Genomic DNA, 16,755 nt, shown 5'->3' with positions numbered 1-16,755 from the left:
ATGTAACTGATAAATTTCACTTTACTTTCACTTTACTTTGATTACATTCAATATTTCAACACAAAACTCACTATTATTGTTTGGAGTTTCTCCCCCCTAAAGTCGGACCTGCTGAAAAGGAAGCATTTGATAATTTGTTTTCCATTGCTGAGAATGAGGAGATATGAGGTCAAGCGGCCGCACTAGTGGCCGCACGGTTTTCGATTTCTGTATTTTAGTATTTTAGTAACTAAGTCCAAAAGCTGCTAGTTTTATAGTTATTGCTTACATCATAGCCCGCTCTTACAAATTCAAACAAAAACGTAAGCGAAAATTGCAAGTTTCATAATTCAGAAGAAAACATAATTTCAAATAGTACAAACAAATAGTTACAGATAGGTCATCTAAACATGTTTTCAGAACATTCTGGCGGCTGTCCGCCCTGCCTGCGTCCCTTCTATAGATAGTGGATAGCGGTGATGAAACTATTTGCCAAGGCCGAGTTTCCAGCCCAGTTTTCCTTCCCTTGCAGATGGCCAGCGGGGAGAGGTGGGGTTTTAAGAAAAACAAAAAGGTTTAAGTAAAACAAGACGTGAAGCAGGAACCAGGCATGATGGAGTTGCTCCTGTCCCGTTCTGTGTCCAACAATGTATATTTGGGGTGGTTGTGTTTGGCCACATCAGGTTGTACTCAGGGCTTACTCCTGGATCTGCTTTCAGGGATCATTCCTAGTGGGTTCAGCGGACCTGTAACGGGTGCCGAAAATTGAATCCTAGATCACAGCATGGAAGGCAAATGCCCTGAACACTGTATTTTGGAACTTGTATATAGTTTAAAGATATAAAAAATGCTAAGATGATAGTATATTATTTATATCAGCACAGAAATTCTGCCAAAACCTCAGTAAACCTGTAGGGATATTTCCTCGCTCCCCCAGCTTTTCCTTTAGGCAAGGATGCAACCCAACTAATTTTGATTGGAAATTGTGACACTCTAAGAAGAGCATGTATCTAAAATGAATCTTGACCCACTGAAAACATGATATAATAAAAGTTTGCTGTTTAAATTTCTTAAGATTAAGGGTGGAAAGTGGAAGAGACAGTACTGGGGAACTGTTATCCCCAAAACGCCCAGACATGTTGTACGCCAGGTCCAGGTAGGAACTTGTTCATGAGGTGAAAGAGGGTGGATGTGCAGAGAAACACCTCTGGGAGATAATTCAGTGATCACAGTTCAGCTTTATTGCCAAATACGCACATTCTTATAGAGAGTCTTGGCTTACAGGAGGTCCAGTCACATTAGAACCTAACACTATCATTGTGAGATTGTAAGCCAAACATGAAAGCTTGTAACTATCTCACGGTGATTCAATAAAAGTTTAAAAATTAAAACAAAAAGTATCTAACACTATAGACCTCAAGGCCAGACACAAGATGCAGGTGCCCTGTTTTATTATTTCTGCCCGGTTACTCCCCCTTGCGGGGTTTCACTTCAGGGCCATTTTGCAGGGTCGGGTTTTTCCTGCTCCACAAGATACTACAGGGGCCTATTGCCCTGCTCCACAATATACTACAGGGGGGTAAAGCACTTGCTGTACGTGTGGCAGATCTGAGTTCCATCCCTGGCACCCTGGAGTGATTCTGCGCATAGAGCCAGGAGTAAGCCATGAGCACCACCTGATGTGCCCCCTCCCACCAACCCTACCCCCACCCCCGAGCCCCGTGAAATCCATCTCTAAGTTTATGGCAATGTTATTCTATTTGTTTATATTTTAGATTTGGGGGCCACATCCAGCTGTGGTCAGGGTTTACTTCTGATTCTGCACTCAGGGATAACTCTTGTTGGGGCTAAGGACCATATGTAGTGCTGGGTTTTGAACCCAGTTGGCTTCGTGAAAAGCAAGTGCCCTACCAACTGTGCTATCACTCTGACCCATCATAGTTTTTAGTCAAGAATAAGAACACTAACGCACAGTTTAATGTGAATTGCAGTTATTGTCAATAATCCAACTTCCTTCAAAAGAGTAATTCTCAGGCTCGAGTGTTAGCTATGTGGATAGGGCATTTTTCTTATGAGTGACTGACTCAGATTGATTCCTGACATCTCTTATGAGTGCCCAGGAGTAATTCCTGAGTGCAGAGCCAGAATTAACCACTAAGCACTGACAGGTGTGACCCCAAAACAAAAAAAAACTGAAAATCAGAAGATTAATTATCATAGTAAGAATTTAATCCTCATTAACCCAATGGAGAAAACCAATGAAGAATTTCCATGACATACAACAAAAGAGGCAATTTTATCTTGACTGACATTTTCCGATTTTAAGCACACATATGAAGATTAACATAGAATTAAAGATGGTCTTCATAATAAGTAAGAAGGAAGTTCTTTCATAAATGAGCCAACGATCACTGTATCACTGTCATCCGGTTGTTCATTGATTCACTCAAGTGAGCACAGTAATGTCTCTATTTCTCCCAGCCCTGAGATTTTAGCAGCCTCTCCTTACTCATCTTTCCCAACGATTGGAGGCTCTTTCAGGGTCAGGGGAATGAGACCTATCGTTACTGTTTTGGGCATTTTGAATACGCCACGGGTAGCTTGCCAGGCTCTGCTTGTGCAGGCAGGATACTCTCGGTAGTTTGCCAGGCTCTCTGAGAGGTATGTATGTATGTGTGTGTGTGTGTATACAGTGTATACATATATATCATATATATGTATATATCACTATATTACTGTCATCCCATTGATCATCGATTTTCTCAAGCGGGCACCAGTAACATCTCCATTCGTCCTAGCCCTGAGTGTTTAGCTATATATATAGATCTATCTATCTATCTATATATATATATATATATTACTCTATGATTTGTTGCCTACTGTCTGAATTCCGCCAAGTATGGTGTGGTAATTATGGAAAATACGCAGGAAGTGTCTTATAATGTGTCTCTTGCAATGGAAAGCGGCCTGGAGCGTGGCAGCGGTTGGGTAGTGGAGGTCGGCTGGAGTACTGCTGTTTATTCAGCCATTGATTAAACTGATTGAATTAGGCATAAGCTGATTGCAGTGGGTATGAATTGGGCATGAACTCCACATTACTTTTAAAAAAAATTTTTTAATGCAGCATCCATGAGATAGACCATTACAAAGCTATTCATGATTGGGTTTCAGTCATACAATGATCCAAAACCCATCCTTCCACCAGTGCACATATATTTCCCATCACTAACGTCCCATTTCCATGCCACCATCTCCTACCTCCCCACCCCCCACCCCAGCCTCCATATATGGGAGGCACTTTCCTTCTGTCTCTGTCTGTCTCTGTCTCTGTCTCTATCTCTTTCTCTCTCTCTCCCTGTCCTTTTCCTTTTGTGCATTATGGTTTGTAATACAGACAAACCTTAAGTCTTGGGTTTCTCGTTAACTCTCTGGGGTGCTTATCACAGAACTTTCCTTGCGGGTTTGCCACGTGCAAGGCAAATGTCCTCCCCACTGTAGTATCATTCCAGCCTTGGAATGTTTCTTATATTTGGTGTCAGTGTCTATTGTACCATAAAGGCTAGCTGCTGCTTAAAAGTGCTTTGTTAGAGATAGCTGATGACACGGGAGTGCAAGCTGTGCGTGCAGGAAACTCAGCCTCAAACCCTGACCCCTGATGGTCCTCTCAGCTCTGAGTGAGGCTTACAGCCAGAGCACCACCAAGTTGTAGCTACAAAAAAGTACTTTGTCAGGATAAACAAGATCCAGTTGAAAAAGAAGGGGAGAGGAAATGTCAAATGCTGCAAACATGTGAGATTGTTTTGTTTGACATAAATAATGGTTTTCTCTGTATAGTAATTTTTTTGTTGTTTTTTGGTGATGGTTTTGCTTTGAGTCCACACCAGCTGTGCTCAGGCTTACCCCCTAATTCTGCTCAGGGATCATATGGGAGCTGGAGATTGAACCTGGGTCGGCCACATGCTAGACAAGCCCCCTGCCTGCGTATTATCCCTCTGGTGCCTAGTAATTCTAGAAGTTGGAAACCAATTAAATTAGCAGCAGTAACTGACCAAATAATAAAAGTGGAGATTCAGTCCTTAGATGACTTGAAGCCAGATTTCTGTTCTCATATCTTTTCTACCTGCTGTGTGAGCTTAAAGATTCAGACCAAAAACAACAAATAGCTGCATTTTAAAAACTTAATTATTGAGATCCTAAACAAAAGACTGCTAGATTATGTACTATTCAATTTTTTTAAATTATAATTATCCACCCCCACTCTTTTGCTGCTGTGTGATGACAAGATTTCACACCTACTTGGTGGTGGCACTGAACAGCTGCAGCAGTGTCAGGGTGTGTCACAGACTGCATGTTTGGCTGTGGCCCTAAGCTTCAGAACAGAAGTTCTGCAGTGTTTTATGGGTGTGGGGCAGTGCTGGGGATCACACTCAAGGTCTTACACTTGCCAGGAAAAAGCTCTGCCATGGAGCTATCCCTAAGCTCCTTTTTCTTATTCTTCTTATTTGATACTTTAGAAAAAAATTGGGGGTCTCCACAGCATTGTTGTGGGCCCAGGTGCAACTTCAGGGTGTGTGGGAGGCCAGAACATGGTGCTGGGGCTCAACCTGGAGGCCTCAGGCTGCAGCCCTGTGAGCTGTCTCCCTGGCCATCATTCTTTCACGTTCCTCTCAATGCCCACCCTTGTTTCTTATGGCACACAGTTTCATATCAACACTAAGCTTTTCAAATTATCTTGGTATTATGAGCAGAATTCTTGAAATTGTGTATTTGCTCACGGATGCACTTCATCTAGTACAGAGATCTGGGCTCGGAAAGAGCTAAGGGGCTTAGGCATCATCTGCCTTGCATGCAGCCAGCCCACTCTGATCCCCAGCGTCACTTGGTTCCCCCAGGCACTGCGGGGCGCAACGTCATGGCACTCCTCATGCCTGTGGCACTGGGCACCACCACAGAGCCCTGGCAGCGTCTTGTCTTCACGGTTGAGGATTGCCAGGCGAGGTCTCCATGCCCTCCTGAGTAACCTCTTCCCCAACAGAACAGACGCCAAAATAAAGATCAATAATAGGCATCACTTATTATCCATAAGATCAATCTTGAGGCACAGAAGAAAATCAAACAAATCTTTTTTCATCCTTCCCATATTGGCATTTCTGTCTAACCCCATTTTATTGTGAACTGGATGATTAAGGCAAGAATTAGAAATGAGAAATTAAGTTCCAGAGAGGAGCCAAAGATGACCCTACATTTTGATACTACATTCCTTTTTTTCTTACAGCAGATCAGAACAATGAGCTTTTAAAGTCCATCAGTATGAAATTCATATATTAAAGTGTTTAAAAAATGTTTTATGAATGTGTGCATTTAGCATCTTTTTTTATTACTTATATTGAGGTGACTGGAGGACTGGGTTTTGGGACCCCCACCTGGGAGCTCAGGGATTATTCCTGGCTCTGTGCTCACAACAGACCCCTCGCAGTGTTCAGGGAACTATATGTGGTATTAGGCATTCAAATTAGGGTTACCATGAGTAAAGGCAAAAGCCTTAAACTATCTCTCTGACCATGTGATACTTCTTTATCTTTTTCTTCAACTTTTTCCATATTTTTGTTGGGAGAGCACAACTAGTGATGCTCAGAGATTACTCCTGGCTCTGCGCTCAATAGTCACTACTGCTGGGCTGAAGGAATGATAGGAATGAAGGAATGAAGGAATCAGGAATTGAACCTTGCTTGGCTGGCTGCATACAAGATAAGTGCCCTATCCACTTCTCTATCTCTCCAGCCTCTGATATATTTTTTTTTTCTTTTTTGGGTCACACCCGGCGATGCACAGGGGTCATTCCTGGCTCATGCACTCAAGAATTACTCCTGACGGTGCTCAGGGGACCATATGGGATGCTGGGAATCGAACCCGGGTCGGCCGAGTGCAAGGCAAACGCCCTACCCGCCGTGCTATTGCTCCAGCCCCAGCCTCTGATATTTCTTTAGTATACTCTTTAGATTTTAGATCATGGGTAGTTTTATACCATAGATCAATGGAGTAAAACCAAGCGTCTACACATTATCAACACTTACTTTATAACAAAGATCCAATACATATGATGGGGAAGAAAAGAATATTTACTCAAAAATGTTGCTCCATATGAGTGAAACAGAATAAAGAACACAGAACTGAAACCACACACATAGAGACAACTAATTTATGACAAAGAAGCTAAGGGCATATGATGGTGTAAAGAAAGTCTCTTAAATGTTGGGGTGGCCCAAAGAGATAGTACAGTTGGTAGGGAATTTACCTTGCATGCAGCCAAACTGAGTGCCATGCCTGGAACCGAGGAGTGCAGAGCCAGGTGCTGGAGCAATAGGACAGTGGGTAGGGCGTTTGCCTTTCCACGGGTTCAATTCCCAGCATCCCATATGGTCCCCCAAGCACCGCCAGGAGTAATTCCTGAGTGCATGAACCAGGAGTAACCCCTGTGCATCGCCGGGTATGACCCAAAAAAAAAGCAAAAAAAAAAAAAAAAGGCGTGCAGAGCCAGGAGTAATCTCTGAGCACCACTGGGTATGCACACCTCCCCCCCTCAAAAAAAAGTGGTGTTGGGAAAACTGGACAGACATATGCAAAAGAATGAAACAAGACTACTCTCTAAAACCATAAACAAAAATTAATTTAAAATGTGTTAAACTTAGAGATAATACTAGATAGTATGGATTACATAGAAAAATGTAGACAACACACTGATATCAGTTTTAGAGATGTTTGGAGACTTCAGAGAAATGCAAGAATAAACAGTGGGGTGGGTGCTGAAAGATGGTGCAGCAGCTAAGGCACTTGCCTTGCATGTAGCAAACTCAGATTTAATCTCTGGCACCCATGTGGTCCCCACTGCCAGTAGTGACCTCTGATCACGGAGCTGGGGTAAACCCACACCACCGCTAGGTGTATTCCCAAAAGAAACACAGAAATACTGTCCAAAGGAACATTTGTCCTCTGTTGCTCATCCCAGTACCTAGTTTATTTGCATCCAACTCTTGGGCCACACTCCTGTTCACCTTCCAGTTCACCCCTATAGCAGATAATCACTGGACTCCTGGCTCCTCCTGTTCATCCCAAATTTCTAGGCCCCCTGTACCTGACTTCCTGACCCTGAATATTGGTGCTACATTTATAATCTTTAAAGCAGGCCACAACATTGAGCTTTAAGAGCCATGAGTATGAAATTAATATATTTAAACTTAGAAAGTTTTATGAATTTATACATTTTGCATCATTGATTTATGTATTTGATTATTTCACTGTACCACTGTCATCCCGTTGTTCATGGATTTGCTCGAGCAGGCGCCAGTAACATCTCCTTTCATCCCTGTCGCGTGCTAGTGTAGCCCGATGGCGAATTGGGGGCTCTTTCAGGGTCAGGGGAATGAGGACTGTCATTGTTACTGTTTTTGGCATATCGAGTACACCACGAGTAGCTTGCCAGGCTCTGCTGTGCAGGCGGGATACTCTCGGTAGCTTACCGGGCTCTCCGAGAGGGATGGAGGCTTTGGGGGCGCCTCTAATCGCCTTTACAGGTGTAAAGACACCAAGGCTCTATGTCTGACCACTGCGACTTGGCCCGGCTGGGACGGTGGCGATGCTGCAGCCACTGCTGTGGTTTCTCCATGCCCTGCCGACGCCATTTTGTCAGAATCTTGCAAAACAGTTGGCGACATCCATCAGGAATCATGTGTAGAGTTCCCACAGGGATCACGAATTGAGTTCCATGCCTGGCATGCTGAGCCGTGCGTTGTCTCAGTCAGGTTCAGGAGAGCATGAGGGGTTTGGGCGGCATTGGCACTATCTTGCCTCCATGGATTGATTTGATTTGATTATTTATAATGAGATAATTTAAAGGTGTGGTTTGGGGACTCACAACTGGGTCCACAGACGCTGTTTATGGACTGTGCTTGGGGAATATATGTGGTACCAGGGATTCAAATATGGGTCAGCATAATCCACGGCAAGTGCCTTAATGTATACTACTTCTCTGGTCATATATTTCTTCTGTTTGTTTGTTTCTTTTTTTGGTTTTGTTTTGGGCCATACCCAATGATACCCAGGGTTTAGTTCTGCCTCTGCATTCAGTAATTACTCCTGAGAATGCTCAGGGGACCATATGGGATGCTGGGGATTGAACCCAAGTCAACTGCATGTAATACAAATACCTTACCCACTATACTATAGCTCTGGTTCCCACATGATATTTCTTTATTACACTGTTTATATGTTAGGTATATATAGTTTTACAACCAGCAAGTGTTTATATCACACTACCCCAACACTCAATATCTTATCACCATCCACCATCAACAAATCAACCCACTCTATCTGTTCCTCTACCCCACCTACCCTCAGCTTCTCACCACACTGTTGTCAGAGTCTAAATATTGTATTTGTTCATTTGCCTTATTTTTCTATTACAGATGGTCCATCCATGTTATTACAATCAAATTTTCATCTTTTTTAGGTTCAGTAGTATTTCACAGTGTGTATATACCACAACTTCTTTATCCAATTATCTATCTGTCATTGGGCACTTAGTTTGATGCTGCACCTTGGATATTGTAAATAGTGATTCAATGACTTTAGGGCTGCGCACATATTTTCAAATAAGTGTTTTAACTGTTCGTAGGAAAAATACTAAGAAGTGGAATTACTGGATCATACAATACTACTTTTAATCATTTTTAGTTTAGGTACCATTATCTACAAAACTGCTCATAATAGAGCTGTAGGCATACAATATTCCAACTCCAGTCCCCGTTTTCCTCACCCATATGCCTGCCTCCTTAACAGACATTTTGTTTGTTTCTTTGTGTTTGGAGAGGTGTCACACCCAGTAGTGTTGAGGACTTACTCTTGGCTCTGCACTCAGAGATTACTCCTGGAGGGCTCAGGGAACCATAAAGAACTTCGGGGATAGAACCCAGGTCAGCCCTGTGTAACTCAAGTGCCCTTCCCAATGTACTCTTGCCCTGGCCCCAACAGACTTTTTATTTTATTTTTTTTTTTGCTTTTTGGGTCACATACGGCGGTGCACAGGGGTCACCCCTGGCTCTGCACTCAGGAATTACCCCTGGCGGTGCTCAGGGGACCATATGGGATGCTGGGAATCGAACCCGGGTTGGCTGCGTGCAAGGCAAACGCCCTACCCGCTGTGCTATCGCTCCAGCCCCGCAACAGACACTTCTTAAAAGTGTAATTCTTGTTTAGGTCCCATGCTTACAGTAGCATTAGCTCCAATGGGTTTGATATATATACATAACTTGCCTATACAAAACCTATGTGTGTGACGTCCCTGACCATTGTACCTGTATTGCTCAGACTCCACCTCTTTTTAGGGTGTAATGGGAGGGATCAGGCTACACTTGGTGGTTCTCAGGGATTATCTTTCCTTCCTTCCTTCCTTCCTTCCTTCCTTCCTTCCTTCCTTCCTTCCTTCCTTCCTTCCTTCCTTCCTTCCTTCCTTCCTTCCTTCCTTCCTTCCTTCCTTCCTTCCTTCCTTCCTTCCTTCCTTCCTGCGTGAACGTTCGTGCAGTTGGAGGCGCTGAGATAGGAACTCAGAAGAAATGCCTTGATTGGAGGACTAAGGCTCGCTCTGGCTCTTAGCAAAGGCAGAGGGCCTCGTGGACCTCCTTTTATTGATCATGGTACCCCTAAATGGCGCAATACAGTGACGTCACCAAAGGCATCAAAAGATGTTACAGGAAGAACATTGAGGCAACATTATTTCCTTGTATCCGCAGGCCAGTAATCTAGGCCTCTGGATAGAAGATGCAAAACCAAAACTGAAACCTTCCTTGGGTTAAAAGCACTTGGATTTACATCCCAAAGACAAAGCTGGGCCCTGCACCTGAAATCTACAATTTACAATATCAAAGGTCAGGCCTGGCTAACACCATCTGCATGTCAAAGACCAGCCAGGCTTCTGTGAGAGAAGGAAAAACTGCTCTTTTCAGTATGCTGAAATTATTTTTCTGAAGGCAGCTTGAAGGGGGAAAATGTTCAGCTTCATCCATACCAGTCAGGACACACGAGAAGTCTCGCCCATTTTCATGGGTCCCTATGTTCCTGTCTGTGGACATGGGCTCGCCCTGGTAGCTCAGTCCAGCCCCAACACTTCCTTCCTTCCTTCCTTCCTTCCTTCCTTCCTTCCTTCCTTCCTTCCTTCCTTCCTTCCTTCCTTCCTTCCTTCCTTCCTTCCTTCCTTTCCTTCTTTCTTTCTTTCTTTCTTTCTTTCTTTCTTTCTTTCTTTCTTTCTTTCTTTCTTTCTTTCTTTCTTTCTTTCTTTCTTTCTTTCTTTCTTTCTTTCTCTCTCTTTCTCTCTCTCTTTCTTTCTTTCTTTCTCTTTCTTTCTTTCTTTCTTTCTTTCTTTCTTTCTTTCTTTCTTTCTTTCTTTCTTTCTTTCTTTCTTTCTCTCTCTCTCTCTTTCTTTCTTTCTTTCTTTCTCTCTTTCTCTCTTTCTTTCTCTCTCTTTCTCTCTCTCTCTTTCTTTCTTTCTTTCTTTCTTTCTTTCTTTCTTTCTTTCTTTCTTTCTTTCTTTCTTTTTTTCTTTCTTTCTTCTTTCTTTTTGGGTCACACCCGACAATGCTCAGGGGTTACTCCTGCTTCTGCACTCAGGAATTACTCCTGGCGGTGCTCAGGGGGCCATATATGATGCTGGGAATCGAAACCAGGTCGGCCACATGCAAAGCAAATACCCTACCTGCTGTGCTATCGCTCCAGCCCCATCTCAGGGCTTATTCTTGCTCTCTACTCACAGATCATTCCTGGCAGGGCTCAGGGAACCATATTCAGTGCCTGGCAGGGAATCTGGGTCATCAACATGCAAGGCAAGTGCCTAACCCACTGTACCATCTCCTCTGTTCAAGTCCTCTTCTTCCTTACCTCAAAACCCATATTCTTCGATAATGACTGCAACAATTTACATCCCCAGCAAGAATGTGAGGATTCCTTTTCTCTACATCCTCAGTCTCACACTTTCTCCACTTTTAATGTTAGACATTTTAATAGGTTTGAGGGAATACTTTAATTTGCATTTGCCTAATAAACAGAAGGCCTTTTCATGTCTCTGTTGGCCATCTATAATCACTGTCACTGTCATCCCGTTGATCATCGATTTGTTCGAGCGGGCACCAGTAACTTCACTCATTGAGAGACCTATTGTTACTGTTTTTGGCATATCCAATACGCATGGGTAGCTTACCAGGCTCTGCTGCGCGGGCTCGATACTCTCAGTAGCTTGCTGGGCTCCGAGAGGGGCGGAGGAATCGAACTCGGGTCGGCCTTGTGAAAGGCGAATGCCCAACTGCTGTGCTATCGCTCCAGCCCTCTATAATATGATTTGAAAATACCTTATCTCATTCAGTAGAATTCCTCTTCATTTTGACAATGTTTGAACTGTGCAAAATCTTATATTTGATGTAGTCACATTTGCTAATGTCTTCTGACCCTCTTGATGTTGAAGGCAATTCATAAAGACATCATTAAAACTGACGACAAAGAACACACTAGCTGTTGTGCTGTTCCAGTTTTCTGAAGGTACTTTTTATGTGTATGGTGCCATCCTTGTACCCCTAGAATGAATCTCACTTCATGTTGTATGATTCTTTTGAAGTACGGTCAATTTCTGTCTGTTAGGATTATGTTGAGAATCATTGCATCAAGGGTCATCAAAAATATATTGATCTGTGGGGCTGGAGTGATAGCACAGCGGGTAGGGCATTTGCCTTGCACGTGGCTGACCCGGGTTCAATACCCAGCATCCCACATGGTCCCCTGAGCACTGCCAGGAGTGATTCCTGAGTACAGAGCCAGGAGTAACCCCAGAGCATTTCTGGGTGTGCCCAAAAAAGTGAAAAAAAAATATTGATCTGAAATATTCTTTGGGGTTGGGGACACACCTGGCAGTGCCCAGGGCTTACTACTGGGTATATGCTTAGAGACTGGAGATGCTCTGAAGATCATATAAGGTATGAGAGATTTCATCCTGTTTGGCTGCGTGAAAGGCTCTCGCCCCAACCTGAAATAGTTTTTTTTTTTTTGTCTGTCTCTGTTTTCAGATACATCTGTCCAAGATGAGAGCCAAGGACTAAAGATGAACTGGACACAAATCGCAGCAAATCGCATGCCTTTCCTTCAATTCCTGAGTGTGCACTGACATCGTAAGAAAAGAAAAGCGCAGACTTATTTACTGTTGTTAAAAAGAAAAAGGTAGGGGCTGGAGTGATAGCACAGCGGGTAGGTCGTTTGCCTTGCATGCGGCCAACCCGGGTTCGATTCCCAGCATCCCATATGGTCCCCCAAGCACCGCCAGGGTTAATTCCTGTGTGCAGACCCAGGAGTGACCCCTGAGCATTGCTGGGTGTGTCCCAAAAAGCAAAAAAAAAAAAAGAAAAGAAAAAGAAAAAGGTATATAGAAAAACATTATGTTCAAATCAAACTTCATTCTTTATTGTCTGATTCTGGTTTGAGTTTGCCTTTCTGTAATGACTACCTGGACAAGGAGTGTTTCCAGGGAGGAAAAACTGATATTATTACAAGGTTCTCAAAACAGAGCAGAATGTTTATTATGAATCTAGTTTTTCCTCTGGGATTGTTCTCCCAGCAAGTGTCTAGCACCTGAATTTTTACACCTTGCATCAGAAACTTCCTTCAATTGCATACCCCAGTTTCTCCACCCCACTGAGAGCCGCCAGTGTAAGATGGTACAGCAAGAAGACAGTCAAATGCCACAGAGACCTTGGGAAAGGAGTTCAAGCAATGTAACATCAGCATAGTCTCTGAATGTATTAACATTAAAATTGACATACAGACCTGACTTTCTTTTTTTGCCCCCCCACGATTTTTGTGGTGTTTCACATTTAAATTACCGTGATTCACGATCTGGGTGATGGACTGAAGATAAAAGAAAGAAGGATAAACTTCTCACAGCCACCAACAAGCACCTACTGACCAAAGTCCAAAGGAGCATTTCTTTTTCTCAGGCAAGATTTTGCCATAGAGACAAGAGAACAGTAAAAATAAGCTGGATAAGGTTGAACAGGAAATTCTAAATAGAGAATAGTAAATTTAACATAACTAGCAAAGGAAAATACATCATCACTAATTGAACAGTACATATGACTAATGCAAAATGTTGTAAGCTGAAGTTTACTCTGTAACTGCTGTAAACTGTATAATCAGAGCTTCAGAAAACTGGTGAGGCATAAGTAATGAGGATCAATATACCTTATACTGTAAATTTCTCAGATTGGGATTTAAACTGCTTTGTTCTGGTAAGAGCACATCCTGGGGGGAGGGAGAGGGGGACTGGGAGGGTTGGGAAATGCATAGCTCAACAAAATGAGATTTAAAAATGTACTGAAACTTAGAGCTGAAGCGATAGCACAGCAGGTAGGGCACGCAGCCAACCCGGGTTCAGTTCCTTCATCTGTCTCTGAGATCCCGGCAAGCTACGGAGAGTATCCCGCCCGCACGGCAGAGCCTGGCAAGCTACCCGTGGCATATTCGATATGCCCCAAACAGTAAGAAGAAGTCTCACAATGGAGACGATATTGGTGCCCGCTCGAGCAAATCGATGAACAAGAGGACGACAGTGCTGCGACGTGCAGTGCTACCTAAACTTAAGGCAAAAACATGTACATAGAAAGTCTTACTGAAATCACTGAACTTAATTAAACGAGGGTCATTCCATTTAAGTTTTCTTTTCATTTTTTTTTGGGGGGGGAGGAGTAGGCTTGTCACATCCAGCAATGCTCAGGGGTTACTCCTGGCTCTTCACTCAAGGATTATTCCTGGCAGTGTTTGGGGAGCCATATGGGATACTGGGAAAGGAACCCAGGTAGGTTGCATGTAAGCCAAATGCCCAACCCACTGTACCACTTTGGCCCAAGTTTACTTTTCCTTTTAAACCCTATTATTGCATCAGGTAGCTACAGGAGTTAAAGTGCTTAACTTGCAGGAGGCCAACTCCAGTTGAAACCCAAGGACAGCGAAGCCTAACCATAACTTCCCTCCCCCACAGGCTAGAGCCTAGAGTAGGACCAAGCACTGCTGGCTGTAGTCCAAGCCCTGTCCTACTGAAAATGGAAAAGAAAATAAAGAAACAACACCTGTGTCTGGAGCAATGATACATTGGAATGGGATCTTGCCTTGCTGAGACCAAATTGTCTTCAATCTCAAACACCCAACATGATCTGCTGAGCTTCCAAGAAATGATCCCTGGGTGAAAAGTTAGAAGTAAGTCCTGAATACATCTCTAGCACCCCGTATGGCCCCCGAGCCGTGCCAGAAGTGATCCCTGAGCCCAGAGCCAGCGTAAGACCTGAGTACAAACAAGTGTGGCCCCCAAACAATCAAAGAAACAAATGTTAAGCCAATCAGAGAAAGGACAGGTTTCTCCCAGAGATGGTAGGACCTCCCTTTTCCTGGGGGAGAAATTAAGACTTCAGTGGTAGCATCAGACTGAGGCAAGGCCATGCGGGACCTTCACTGTTGCCTTTTCCTTCTCTGTGATTGGCTTGTCGTCGTCTTCCTGATCGCCATCCACAACTTTAGGTTGTGGTGGAAGAGCTGCATGGTGAGAATGGGGTCCTTGTGGGAATTCAACTTCAGTGTCCAGATCTGCAGTGGGCTGGTCAAAAGCAGTCTTGGCCAAGAAACAGCCTTGCTCTGAGGCATTCTGTAAGCCCATAGGGAAAAAAATCACCACTAGTCTAGAGTTGGGCTTAAGGAATGGGATAGGTGGGTGGGCTGCATGTGCTCCTGCTGATGACATGTGCCTCACTGTAGATCACTTCTCAGGTCACCCCATGACTCTTCCTAGTTGAAAGCTACTTTGCCCAGGCACCTGGTAGTAAACGTCCCCTTCTTCTGCAGGTAGGACACGTGGGTCCCCTATTGGGTCTGGCTCAATTATTTTGAGGGGTTTTTTGTTGTAGTTTGTTCATTTTATTTTGGGGTCACACCAGTGATGCTGGAGGTTACTCTTGGCTCTATACTCAGGAATTGTTCCTGACGGGGCTCAGGGGACCATATGGGTTCCTGGGATTGGCCGTGTGCAAGGCAAACACCCTACTCACTGTACTATCGCTCCGGGGGCCCCCCTTACTCTAATCTAATCTAATAAAGAGATCAGGTGGTTCTCTTCACTCTAACTTGTTATCAGGTGGTTATAGAGCAGGCACAGCAAGTCCTCACACACGCCTGTTTTATGTCAAAATTCGTTCCCTCTGGATCTGCCCATTACTATCTACACTGACCTCTCCTCAGCCCTACTGATGACGCTACAGGAAGAAAGGTATGCCATGACCATGTTCTTTTGAACTGGGCGTGGGTGGGTTTGGGTTTGGGTTTGGGGCCACTCAAGGCTTACTCCTGGCTCTGCACTCAGGCATCACTCCTGGTGGGCTCAGGGCACCGTATGGGGTGCTGGGGATCAGATTTAGACGGGCTGTGTGCAAGGCAAGTGCTTTGCCTGCTCTACTGGCTCTCTGGCTCCCCAACCATATACTTGCAGGCCCCAGAGAGGAGGTTCCCTTTCTTCATTGGTCAGAAGCTCATTCATCTCTGTCATGTTCTTCATGACCTTGGCCGTGTCTTCATGCTCCACCTGCTCAGCCAGCAGGGCTTTCTGCACCAGTTGCCTGCGGTCCACTATCTTCATGGGCTGGGTCAGCAGCTGGAGGAGACAGGGGCGGCCTCAGGGTCTTGGGCGACAGCTGGAGCCTTTGTGGCAGGATGCACAAATCCACTAGGAGTGGCTGAGGCCACTTCAGCTGGAACGAGTGCTGTAATTTCCTGTTTGGCTAATATCTCTGTTTTTCTCATTAGGGTTATGGGACCTTGTGAAAGCTGTTAATTGTGATTCCTGTTTCTTCATTTTTCTGAAAGTGCATGAGAAGTATGGGTAATGCGTCCTCTTTGAAGGCGGTGGAATGACAAATCCATCTGGATGCAGGGTGTTTTTATGTAGGACATTTTGATTGCCGTTTTCATTTTCTGATTGTAACTGATGAAATCAAGTTTCCTGTTTACTCCTTTTTCAGTATTTGCAAGGTATAAGTATCTAAAAATCCGTCCATTTCTCTTAGACTCTCCAGCTTAGTGGCATAAAGCTGTTCATAGCAATCCTTTGCATCCCTAAGACATCTGCTCTAACTTATCCCCTTTTAGTTCTCACCCTATAATGGGTGTAAACGTCCCCTTCTTCCACAGATGATGAATTTTTACCCCCTTTTTTCGCCCTCAGGAGTGTAGCCAAGGGTTTGTCAACCTTGTTTCACCGATATTTTTGCTGTACTCTTGATTTCTACATCATTTATTTCCAGTGTTATTTTTGTATTTCCTTTGCTCTGTTTACTTTACATTCCATGTTTTGTTCTTCTTACTGAATCTTGACATGTGAGATGAAGTCATTCGTTTGTACTTTTCTTTTTTGCTGATATAAGCTTGTATTCCTGTGAATGTTCCCCTTAGACTGCATGTTCTGTGTTCCATAGAGCGTGATCATTTGTGTCTTCACAGGAGAAGCAAACAGGGTTTCTACTGAAAAACTATATTTCTTTGATATTCTCTTTGACCCAGTGGTCGTTCAGAATTTTTTGTTTAGTGTCCAGATGTTTGAGTTTGGCAGACTTTCTACCTTCCTAGCATTGTGATCTGAAAAGATACTTGATTCAGTTTCTCTTTTTATGACTTTGTTGACTTTGGGGGCTTTTTCTTTTGTTTCAGGTT

The 16,755-nt window shown here is 43.8% G+C and overlaps 1 long non-coding RNA gene across 1 annotated transcript in view; it reads left to right on the top strand.

The window, feature by feature from the left end:
* LOC129399957 (uncharacterized) overlaps positions 1-14,178 on the top strand; it is a 141,358-nt gene extending 127,180 nt beyond the window's left edge. Inside the window, exons 2-3 of the long non-coding RNA XR_008627311.1 lie at positions 12,081-12,231; positions 14,045-14,178. This is a non-coding gene — a long non-coding RNA (uncharacterized LOC129399957). The remainder of the gene's footprint in view (positions 1-12,080; positions 12,232-14,044) is intronic.
* The last annotated feature ends 2,577 nt before the right edge of the window (positions 14,179-16,755 follow it).

The sequence above is a fragment of the Sorex araneus genome, chromosome X (assembly GCF_027595985.1).
Source record: "Sorex araneus isolate mSorAra2 chromosome X, mSorAra2.pri, whole genome shotgun sequence".
Lineage (NCBI taxonomy): Eukaryota > Metazoa > Chordata > Mammalia > Eulipotyphla > Soricidae > Sorex > Sorex araneus.
Note: the sequence above shows the minus strand (reverse complement) of the source record. Positions and strands in the feature narration are given on the sequence as shown.